Source organism: Saimiri boliviensis, chromosome 2 (assembly GCF_048565385.1).
Source record: "Saimiri boliviensis isolate mSaiBol1 chromosome 2, mSaiBol1.pri, whole genome shotgun sequence".
Lineage (NCBI taxonomy): Eukaryota > Metazoa > Chordata > Mammalia > Primates > Cebidae > Saimiri > Saimiri boliviensis.
This window is the reverse complement of record NC_133450.1, coordinates 169,436,871-169,447,753: the sequence shown is the minus strand read 5'-3', so window position 1 is coordinate 169,447,753 and position 10,883 is coordinate 169,436,871. Positions and strand designations below refer to the sequence as shown.

Genomic DNA, 10,883 nt, shown 5'->3' with positions numbered 1-10,883 from the left:
AGTAAACGGTGAGATCTGCCCTCTCTCCTCCTGCCCACTCCCATGTTTTATTCTCATTGAGGTCCCAACCAGCTGTTCTTAGAATGGGGGCTGAGGAGGGAGAGAAGTCTGAAGCTTCACTGATGGTGCTGGGGACAGATGTAGTTCCAAGGGTGATCATTTCTGCCGGGCAGAGGGGAGGAAAATTTCTGATAAAAACAATATAGCTCAAAGAGAAAGGCAAGAACCAAAATCATGCCTGGAATGTAGGGAATTCACAGGGATGGGAAAGAAGATGAACGCAATGTCTCAAAAGGAGACGGGAGGACAGGCAAGCAGAGAGTTTCCACCTCTGATTCTGCTCAACAAGACCCGTCCCTTCCAGACAGACAATGGCAAATACCTGGGCAACCACGAGCCACCGCGTCCTCTGACTGGCCGTGAACTTAGACGCTCACACTGTGTGTGTACTTGTATGCAGAGCAATTAAAAGGGAAGACTGAAGACGAAACAAATCAATGTTTACAGATTCATAATAAGTTCCTTTCCATATATTTATTTATTTTTCTCTCTCGCCACTAAAGAAGCAACAGCAAACTTGCAGGGAGCAGTTGTTGCCAGAGGGTGAATCATGGCTCTATTGATTTGATTATGTAAAAGCTCAGAGGAACCTAAAGCCAGATACAGAAATATCTCATAGCCCTGAACCCTGTGGGACACACACTAGTAAAAATGCAATCTTTATATTGTTCCTGATAAAAGCATCATTAGTTTCCTCATAGTGAAACCATTTCTCTGCTGATACAGTATATGGTTTTCTTTTTCTCCAGAATCCACTCAGACATAATTAACACTCCGTTACTAGACTTGAGGTTCCCTGGGGTGAGCTGCTCAAGCTGGGGAGGGGATGGGGGGCTAGAGATGGAAAGAAAGAAAGACAGACTGAGAGAGGGGTGGGAAGGGAGGGAGGGGGCAGGGAGGAGGGAAGAGATAGGAGAAGGAGGCAGGCAGAGGCGGGTGGGGTGGGGGCCGGTACTGAATCGATCCCTGCTTGGTCTTCCTGAATACCGCCCCCCTTGCCTGCATTGCGCGGCAGATGAGAGCCAGCGCGGTGGCGCCCTCTGCTGGGCCTGCTTACCCTCCTCGCCACGGAGTCTGGACCAAGCCCCAAGCCGTGCAGTTCCGGGGACTCCTCTCTCCATCCCTGGTTCTTTGCTTCTCCTGGAAAAGAGCACTCCAGCCATCACCTTCCCGTTAGAGAAGCCTGGACTGACCTCTCTGCAGACAGACAAATGCCCAAAGACGTGCTCACAGTTTGTGCTAAAACTGCAGCAGCAGCAACAGCAGATAGTAATATTCTCTGCCTCCTTGTCCCTGTCGGCTTGGAGGCAGCGGCTCCCTGAAAAGCTCTTGAATACGTGGTGTTGCAGGGCTGGCCTTAGATGGGGTCTTAAGATTTACAGGTTTGGAAAGATGGAACCTGGAGGGCTCTCCCGTATCTTTATTTGATAGCTGGATGGCTAATGCCTATGAGCCCCAGGGACAGTCCTGGCTGCCTACAGGAATGGGCTCTGGCTTAGGGAGCCCGCATACCAGGGGTCTCTGTGTTTCTCTCGAGCTGGGCCTCAGCTTCACTAAAGATAAGAGAAAAATGCCAAATGTATTGCTCATCCTATGTACTTCTGAGCAAATAATGGCCCTTTCAGGAAAAATTAAAATTGTTGATTTTAGAATTCTCGGATGTGAATTTGAATTCACTAAGAAGACAGAAACCAAGTCACTTTACAAGGAGTCTATTCTTGCACTTCTGTGTACATTAACAAGCCCAAGGATGTATATACACACACATAGATGCACACACAAACACGTATATGGTGGGTATTAGAACATAAATGCATGAACACTTTCACACACAGGACACCCAACCAACCACATGTACACAGATTTTCAAGCACAAAGATACAGATGTCTTAATGTAATCCCATATGGACTGCATCTTCCAGCCACAGCCCTCACCCGCCCCGCCTTCCTCCCTCTGCTCCCAAATTTTGTGAAACTTGGGAAATTTCCTCTGGGAGTCATCCTGTTGCTCTACTGTTGCATCCTGAGGGCCCTTCCAGGGAGCACTTCCCAGACAGCAAAGTCCCTGTGCTCACACTGGCAGCAGACCTCTGGACGTTCATTAGTTTAGGCATATCACAGGGGACTTCAGGAAAGACTTCTGGAAAAATTTAAGGAACAGAGCTCGGAGGTCAGGCAGGCATAGGGACTTTCTCGTGGAAGCATGGCTTCTGAGCCAGATTGTCTGGTGGTGTGCCCTAGTTGTCTCATCTATAAAATGAAAATAACAGCAGTACTTGCCTAATGGGGCTGTGATGGCCATAAAATGGGTTAATATTCGGAATCTGCTAGAATGTTATCTGACACATAATAACCACTACATAAATCTTTGTCAAATAAAAGTACATACCCCAGGCTGGTTGTGCTATTTCATGAGTAATCCTGGGGGCCTCTTCTCCTATCTCCCATTAGGTAAAAGGAAGAAGAGAACACAAAGAAGTGATGGGCAGGGCCATGCGCAGTGGCTAACACCTGAATCCCAGCACTCTGGGAAAGAGAGATGGCGGATCACTTGAGCCCAGGGATTGGAGACCAGCCTGAGCAACATGGTGAAATCCTGCCTCAAAAAAAAAATACAAAAATCAGCCGAGCATGGTGGTGCGATACCTGTAGTCTCAGCTACAAGAGAGGCTGAAGTAAGAGAATCACCGGAGCCCAAGAGGTCAAGGCTGCAGTGAGGTAGGCTGCAGTGAGGTGGGATTGCACCACTGCACTCCAGCCTGGGTGACAGAGTGAGACCCTGTCTCAAAAAAAAAAAAAAAAAAAAAACCGAAGAAAGAAAGAAAAAGAAAAAGATATGATGACCAGATAGACACATCGTTTATACTTTTTCAGTCATAGGGACCCTTTCGTGTACCTCATTGATTAGCTGTCATTATATGGTATAATAACATCGTGACCCGCAGCCAGTCAGGCTTTGAAAATCTGCAAAGCCTCCTCATCTGCAAAGCCTCTTGAAAAATCTCCTTTAGTGTACGTGATTTTAAAAGCCAGATATAGGCAACTTTTAAATCTTACTTTATTTTTATTTTACTTTAAGTTCTGAGACACGAGTGCAGAACGTGTAAGTAGGTGTGTTTTATAGGCATACTTGTGCCATGGTGGTTTGCTGCGCCTATCATCTAGATTTTAAGCCCTGCATACATTAGCTATTTGTCCTAATGCTCTCCCTCCCCTCGCAGCCCACCCCCCAACAGGCCCTGGTGTGTTAAACCTCATTTTAAACATTCGTTTCAACTCTCTCCATTGATTTTTATCCCTCTTCTAAAAGTTCAAATTGTCAAAAAGTAGAATACTTGACTGTTTTAGATTTCCTTCCTTATTTCTTTTTCATCCTTCCCACTTTCTCATGGAAGCATAATTAACAGTGAAATAGCAGAAAGCATGGTGATTGGGGTCACAAGGTAAGTTGGCCAGTGAGCTTTAAACAATCAATGCATGAGGAATAAAGCCGGACCCTGACATGATGGTCTTAGCAGGAAGCCTAATAATGGAGCATGCTACCATATTGATTTTCTTTAAATATCTGTTCAACATTTTTGTGGAGGAGTAAGGGAAAGAGAAAGAGGACAGTCGATGAAAGTGATAGGCCTCTCCTTTGCTCTTCTAGCAATTCTGCTCTGCCTCAAATTTGCATATCCCACCCAAAGAAACAAAAGCTCTGCAGCAAACTAGACCTGATTTCCTTTGAAGATGAAAAGACATGCAAGTATTGTGAAACCCCGATCCACTGCAAAGAATATTTAATTGAAATATTCCATCAATACATGCACTTTTGATGAATACAACTTTTCTCATCTTGTTATATTTCTGGTAAGGTTTAGTACTCAAGTGATACTTTAGTGCTTCCATAGGAAGCAATGCCCCTGGAAACTGCACCTAGACCCTATTCAGCAGCTGGTTTTCATTTGGAGGGAATTTTTTTTCACAGATGCCTTTCTAGCTCTGGGTCAGAGAGAACCCAAGACACTGTGTTTGGTGGCATCTGTCCTTTGGAATGGCCCTGTGTTGCTCTTTGAAGGTCTTCTCTTTCCAGGAATAACCTGGAAGATGCATGACTTCTTAAGCTGACATCCACACTCAGCCCCCAGGGTGAGCTTGGTGGTTTCCACAGGAAAACATTCTTTGCTCTCTTTTCCCTTCTCAGTCTCATGTACCTAACGTATCTTTACAACACGGACCTTAAGAACCCACAAAATCTCTGGTACCTTTTTGATAGTCAGTCTTCATAGAAATATTAAATCATGCACAGAGTTATTTCAGACCGAAGTGATGCTTAGCTGGATTCTAATTATTTGAAAATCAGTAAGGTATGAATGCTGTCTGTGTAACCCTTAGTTAAATGAAATATTCAATTAATCACCACAACTTTACTTACCCAGTCATGCTAAATAGGAGTTTGCTATGACCATGGTGTGACTTTTCCTATAGATGTATGGTTTCTGTCAATAACGTGTGCTTTAAGACTTCTCTATTACCCTCAGTAAAGTGGATGAAACTTACCCAGCTTGAGCATGACCAGCCAGACACACCAGTGAGACAACTAGCTAGTGGTGGTCCCTGTTTGTGGCAGGCCTTAAAGAAAGCAAATCAGATGGCGTCGGAAATGAAATCAAGAGAATGACTTTTATTCCCAGTCTGCCAAGTCTGACTAGATACAGGCAACATGAAGACATTTTCCTCTTTCTCCCATACCATCCACAGTCTCCTCAAAGGCCTATTGGTGTGAGAAATTCTATCTGGGGAGGCACCAAGATCAGACTTTGGTCATGAACTGTGTAAGACGCAGATGCAAACACTACAGAAAGCCTGTCTGCATCTACCTGAACACATGAGGGGCCTGTAGGAAAATTCCAGCAGCTCTCCACAACCTAGCCTCAGCAGTCACAATGCATGCCCAAACCGTGTTCTCTTCTCCCTTGTCTGCTCAATAAACTACTACTCATTCTTTATGGTCCAGCTCAACTCTCTCCTCTTTCAGAATGGCTTTCAGGACGAGACAGCTAAAGGCTCCTCCTCCCTAGACTCTGCCAGAACTCTGTTCATGCCTTTTAAAAAAAAATCCCAGCTCTACCAGTTATGAGCTGTCCTTGTAAGTAAAATGGGGATAATGTCAGTACCTATCTCATAGTGTCGTTGTGAGGGTTGAGTTAATGCAAGTAAAACCTCTCTGGCAATGATGGGCACACAGTAAGTGATCAATACATGCTGGCCATGGTTGTTAGAGCACTGTATGCAATGGACTGTAATCAGCTGCCTGCTATATTTAGGACTATGTGCTTCTTGGAATGTTTCTCAGAGCTCCATCAAAACAATCCTATAATCTAGTTATAATCTAGTCTAATAAGCTGCATAACCAAGATAAACCTTCATCCTTCCAGTTTTATCAACTGCCAATTGTGAGAGTCACAAATTTCTTAAATGTTGCTGAGATTTCTCAGTGCTCCTGTGGGCCTGTGTGGCAGTTTTAAAATATGCACAAATAGGCCAGGCATGATGGCTCACACTTGGAATCCCAGCACTTTGGGAGGCCGAGACAGGAAGATTGCTTGAGGCCAGGAGTTCAAAATCAGCTTGAGCAACATGGCAAAACCTGGTCTCTACAAAAAATTAAAAAAGTTTGCCAGGCATGGGGCTGCTCACCTGTCGTCCTAGCTACTTGGGAAGCTGAGGCAGGAGTCTGAGCTTTCAGTGAGCCATGATCACACAACTGTACTCTAGCTTGGGTGACAGAGTGACACCCTGTTTCAAAAAATGGAAAATAAAATAGAAATAATAAAATAAATAAATAGCCACAAATACTTTAATATTCTTTCCTTCAAGGGGTAGACTCTAATTCCCTCTCTGAAATGTGAGCTGTATTTAGTGACTTGTTCTAAGGAATGGAGTATGTCGGAGGGGCAGTGCTGGACTCCCACGATTCGGATATAAATGGTACCAGGACTTCCTCCTTTACCTTGAATTACTTACTCTGGGGAAAGCTGGCTGCCATGTCATGAGGACACTGTCGCAGCCTTAGTAGGAGGCCCACATGGCAAGGAAGTGAGGCTTCCTGCTAACAGCTAGCAAGGAACTGAAATCTCTCCCCAGTAGCCACTGGGTGAGCCACTTCGGAAGTGGGTCCTCCACCCCCAGTCAAACCTTGGATGGCTGCGGTTTCGGAGAAACCCGGAGCTGGAACTACCAAGCTATGCCACTCCTAAATTTCTGACCCACAGAAACTAAGATAACTAATGTTTATTGTTTTAAGCTGCTAAATGTTGGGGCAAGCTGTTATGCACCAACAGATAATTAATACAGATGCTAACAGTGCATTTTGGGTCAGATTTCTTTCTAAAGGTGACATGCCTTTGTGTGGAAAGAAAAGGCGGAGAATAGAATTGGTGATTTCTTGCAAAACTTTATGTGCTAGGGAAAGAGACAACTCTTATCATCTCTCCCGAGGGCTGGCCAGGCTGCTACTTCTCAGGGGTGCCATGGCCTCTTGGAGGCTCCCCCGCTGCAGAGGGCTAGGTCTGCTTAGGGGGAAGGAGGGCCCACTGCATGCTGTTACCCTGCAGCCTCGTGGCTAACAAGCCAACCTGAAACAGTTTGTGAATATCTTCAGTTTTCTGGAGAACCCACCTAAAGTAGGGGAAAAAAATCACCCAACCCAAGGACCCAAGTCACACCTAGACTCTGCTCCTTAAGTCTGGGGCTTGGAAAAGTCATGCAATCTCTCAAAGCCTTGGTTTTCTCACCTGAGAGATGGGAATAATAAAAGTATCTATCTTTTGTGTTGTGGGAAAAATGAGATAAATACATGAAAAAATTTAAAAACCACAGATTGATGTTGTCATGTTATTTCATATCATATCATACTGTATCATATCACATCGTAGTGTTGTTTTATTTTCCCCCGCAGTCCACGTAGATGCCCGGTAATCTCAAAATCACTCAGCAATTCCCTACTGCCCTAGAGAAATGTTATTTGATAAGTTTATATAAAGATTGAAAGAGAATGCCTGGAGATAGGTAGCCCAAACAGATGACTTTTAACTCACAAAATGTTAAGGCAGCAATGGAAAAGAGATTGGAAAAAAGGGCAACTGCCTGGTACTCCCTCAAAAAGATCAGATACCAGACCTGGTCTCCTTGACAAAGGAGGCTTTTGGCAGCACGAGTAAAATGGCCTAAATCTACAGGATGCCCTCGTTGCCAATTTGAAGTAGGAGGTGTATCTCCCCAGGACTTAGAACAGTCCTGCTTGCAGATGGGGCCGGCAGTGCCTGACCCTTTGAATTGCTTCCAGTTTTGTGATTTCGTCTTCACTACATCCTCCTCTTCCTCTCCTCCTCATCTCCACCTCCACACACTTCTACTTTGTCAGACAAAACCCAGAAATATTGAAATGTGGTTTGAGTATCACAGCAGCCAGGAAGTTGATAGAACAGGTTAAAACTATTTTCTTAACTCCCAGCTTCTTTCCAGGAAATATAGCACTTACAATACACAGAGAAATAGCCAGAGCCATTTAGATAATTCCACTTCTCCTTTCCCACTTGTCAAAGCATTGAGCCACCAGCATGACAAGCCCTCTTTTAAGTCAATGGACCCCTCCCTCAGCCATAAACAGTGGCTCTTCTCTGGGGCTTTCATAAAATTAGGCCACAGGTAATTCGGAGGATTCCCAACCAAGCAAACTCTGCTTATCTGAATTAGTTACTAGGCATGCCCCTTCTGAAGGGTTAGTTCTTAGTAATAACACTGCTCGGGTCATAGTCAAGGTCATACCAAATGGAGCCAACTTCAATTTCCAGACCTCTAAGACACATTTTAGAGAAAGCCTCTCAAGCTCTCTGCCTCTGAAAATGGCCTAACAGGGCAAAGCATCCAGAGAAACAAGGAGGGTTTATTGCGAATGTCCACAAAGTAATGGGCAGGAATTGGAAAACTATTAGCATTAGAGAGAGTTTGATCAGTTTTAGAGACTAGTTCTTTCTCTTCTTTCTCTTTCTCCTTTTTTGTCTCTCTTTCACTCACTCTCTCTCTCTAACTCTCTCCCTGTACGTCTCTTTCTCTTCCATCTTTCAGTGACCTACATTCACCCTATGCACCATGTCTTTGCATCACATATTGTCCCTGCCTCATAGCTCCCTTGTCCCTGTAATATATACTTCCTCATCTCAGAACTTGTTTCCCCAGGGTGTTGTTTAGCCCAATTCTACCCCAGGATGTCCTTTCTGCTTCAGTTCCCATCGATGATAGCTCATTGCATTCTCTCAGCTGACATGAAGATGTTGGTTAATTCTGCTCATCTTTTGGGGGGCCAGGCCATGCCTTGTGGCTTTGGCTTGGCTTCCTTGAAGCACTGCCCATCCTTGGTCCAGTCATTCATACCTGGTCCAAGTCATATGTTATCAAAGATGACAGCCCTAAGTCTTTTAAGCAGAAGCTATAGGAAGGGAAAGTTCTCCAAGAAGGGGGACATGGGCATGCCAGGTGGCCTTAGTGCTGTATCAGTATGATCAAGGTGAGGCATGTCACTAAGGCAGGTGACTGGTCTCATCTGAGAGCCATCCAAGTTTCCTTCATTATCCCCATATTCACAAGTAAAGACCATTAAATGGCCAGGCACAGTGGCTCATGCCTGTAATCCCAGCACTTTGGGAGGCTAAGGCAGGCAGGTCACATGAGGTCAGGAGTTCAAGATCAGCCTGGCCAACATGGTAAAACCCTGTCTCTACTAAAAATATAAAATAATAATAATAATTAACTGGGTGTGGTGGCAGGAGAATCACTTGAACCTGGGAGGCGAAGGTTGCAGTGAGCCAAGATCCTGCCACTGCACTCCAGCCTGGGCAACAGAGCAAGACTCCATCTCAAAAAATAATAATAATAATAAAATTGGTAGATGATACCAGTATTGACTTTTCATCAGGCACCACTTGCAGGTTCATGGTGTTTAAACTAAGTATATATCAGGACTGTTCTATATCAGGAGAATAGAATTCCGAGCTGGTTAATCCGAGGCCTCAAGAAGGCTGAGTCTATTTAGTATTCACAACTGGTCATCTGAGTACCTTGGCACCCAGAGTAAAGCCAAGGGCTTGCTGAGGCTGGAGCTGCAGCTCTGAGTATCAATGAAGACTGACTTATTGATTTGCAGAGTCTGGTTATCATACTACTTGGGATCAGGTTCCCTGTGTGTCATATAATAAACCCATGGCTTAATTTGGAAACTCCTTGAAGCATAAGCATATACCAATGATATCCCAAAGAAAAACAATTTTATAACTGTCATACAGATGATAGAATGGTCAAAAGGACAGGAAATCAGCTATGCAAATTGTGAGATGTAAGTCACACTTCTATTTGCACCATGACAGTGTGAAAATTGGAATTATTTTTTGTCAATACAGAAAAATAGTCAGAGACTATTGAGCACTGTCTTATGAAGAAAACTACTGTTCTATGTCCAAATTATCTGTGATGTGTCTCACTATACTGTTGATTTTTTTCTCACTTAGCTAATGGCTCAAGAACGATCAGTATTGTGCTGAATTTGAGTTTTCAAAAACTTAATACAGTGTAAGTATACATGTGACTATTGATAAACACTGCCCCGGCTGATAATGAGGAAACAAATCATGCCATATACCGTTGATAATCAATTGGTTTCATTCTGCCAATTCAATTTCAAAGATGTGGAAAATAATAAAAAACTAAATCTGCAGTTCAAAATATGTCTCTATTACATAGATACCTTGGTTAAAAGATCCAGATCACTATGTTAAACTGTAAGTTTCATGGCCTTGAAGTGGCATTAAACTACTTTTTGGAAGATAGTATGGTGTTACATTAAAGATATGGACTTGGCAGATAAACGTTTCTCTCACCGATTATATGTGTCTAAGTGTTGATTTGCCTATTTGTAAAACAATGACTTTGACAGCTTGTTCTAGAATACTTGGAAGGACTTAGTGAGTTGATGCCTATGAAGTGCTCAGTACAGTGACTGGCACATGCTGTGTACCTAATAACAGGTAGCATTCATTATTATTTTGCCCATTTTCCCTTTCAGAAAGAAAAAGTGCTTAAAAAGCAGCTCACCTCAGAGGCAACTCAAAATATAATAAATAACACAAACCCCTAACTGTTATTAATCACAGCCTCACTTAATTTTAATTCAATTGAAAAATATATTTGTAATTCTCCCTGAATCTTTATGGTAAAATCAGATATTTCCCAGGCTGGGATATTTGGCACAAATGTCTTAGAGTTGTCAGTAATGTGTTCTTCTTCAGTTACTGGTGGAAAAATAATGGTATCACAGCAGCAGCAGCAGCAGCAGCAGCAACAGCAGCAGCAATAATCTGCTTGACTATTGATCTTTATTAAACAAAAAACATTGGTCTGCCTTTCTAGTGTCTTTCTGAAACTCTTGCCCTCCAAATTCCTAAGGGCACAGGAGAGTGACCATCCATAGGCATAAGCTAAAAATCTTCCTGGCAAATAGAAATTCACTTTGAGGCTTCCTGTTTTATTTAAAAAATTCATGTGGGTCTTGAATTCTTTTTATAATATATTGGTATTTATTTTAAGAACAAAATAATGTTCATCTTTGAGCTTTGCCTAACTGCAGTACACCAACCCAAACATCAGTGTGCCAATTAGAAAGCCTTTTGGCTGAAGGTAATAGAATAGTCAACCATGGTGGATTAAGCCATTAGTACCTACATTAGTACTTAACATGTTTAGGTGGTTCAACTCTGTCATCAGTGACCTGACTCTTTCCAGCCTAA

The 10,883-nt window shown here is 43.3% G+C and overlaps 1 protein-coding gene across 2 annotated transcripts in view; it reads right to left on the bottom strand.

Moving 5' to 3' along the window:
* The window catches only part of CCDC171 (coiled-coil domain containing 171), a 545,371-nt gene that overhangs the window by 14,874 nt on the left and 519,614 nt on the right, over window positions 1-10,883 (bottom strand). For both annotated transcript variants that reach the window (XM_074394866.1, XM_074394867.1), the window contains exon 36: window positions 1,118-1,200. The gene's annotated coding sequence lies outside the window, so the exon portion shown is untranslated. The remainder of the gene's footprint in view (window positions 1-1,117; window positions 1,201-10,883) is intronic.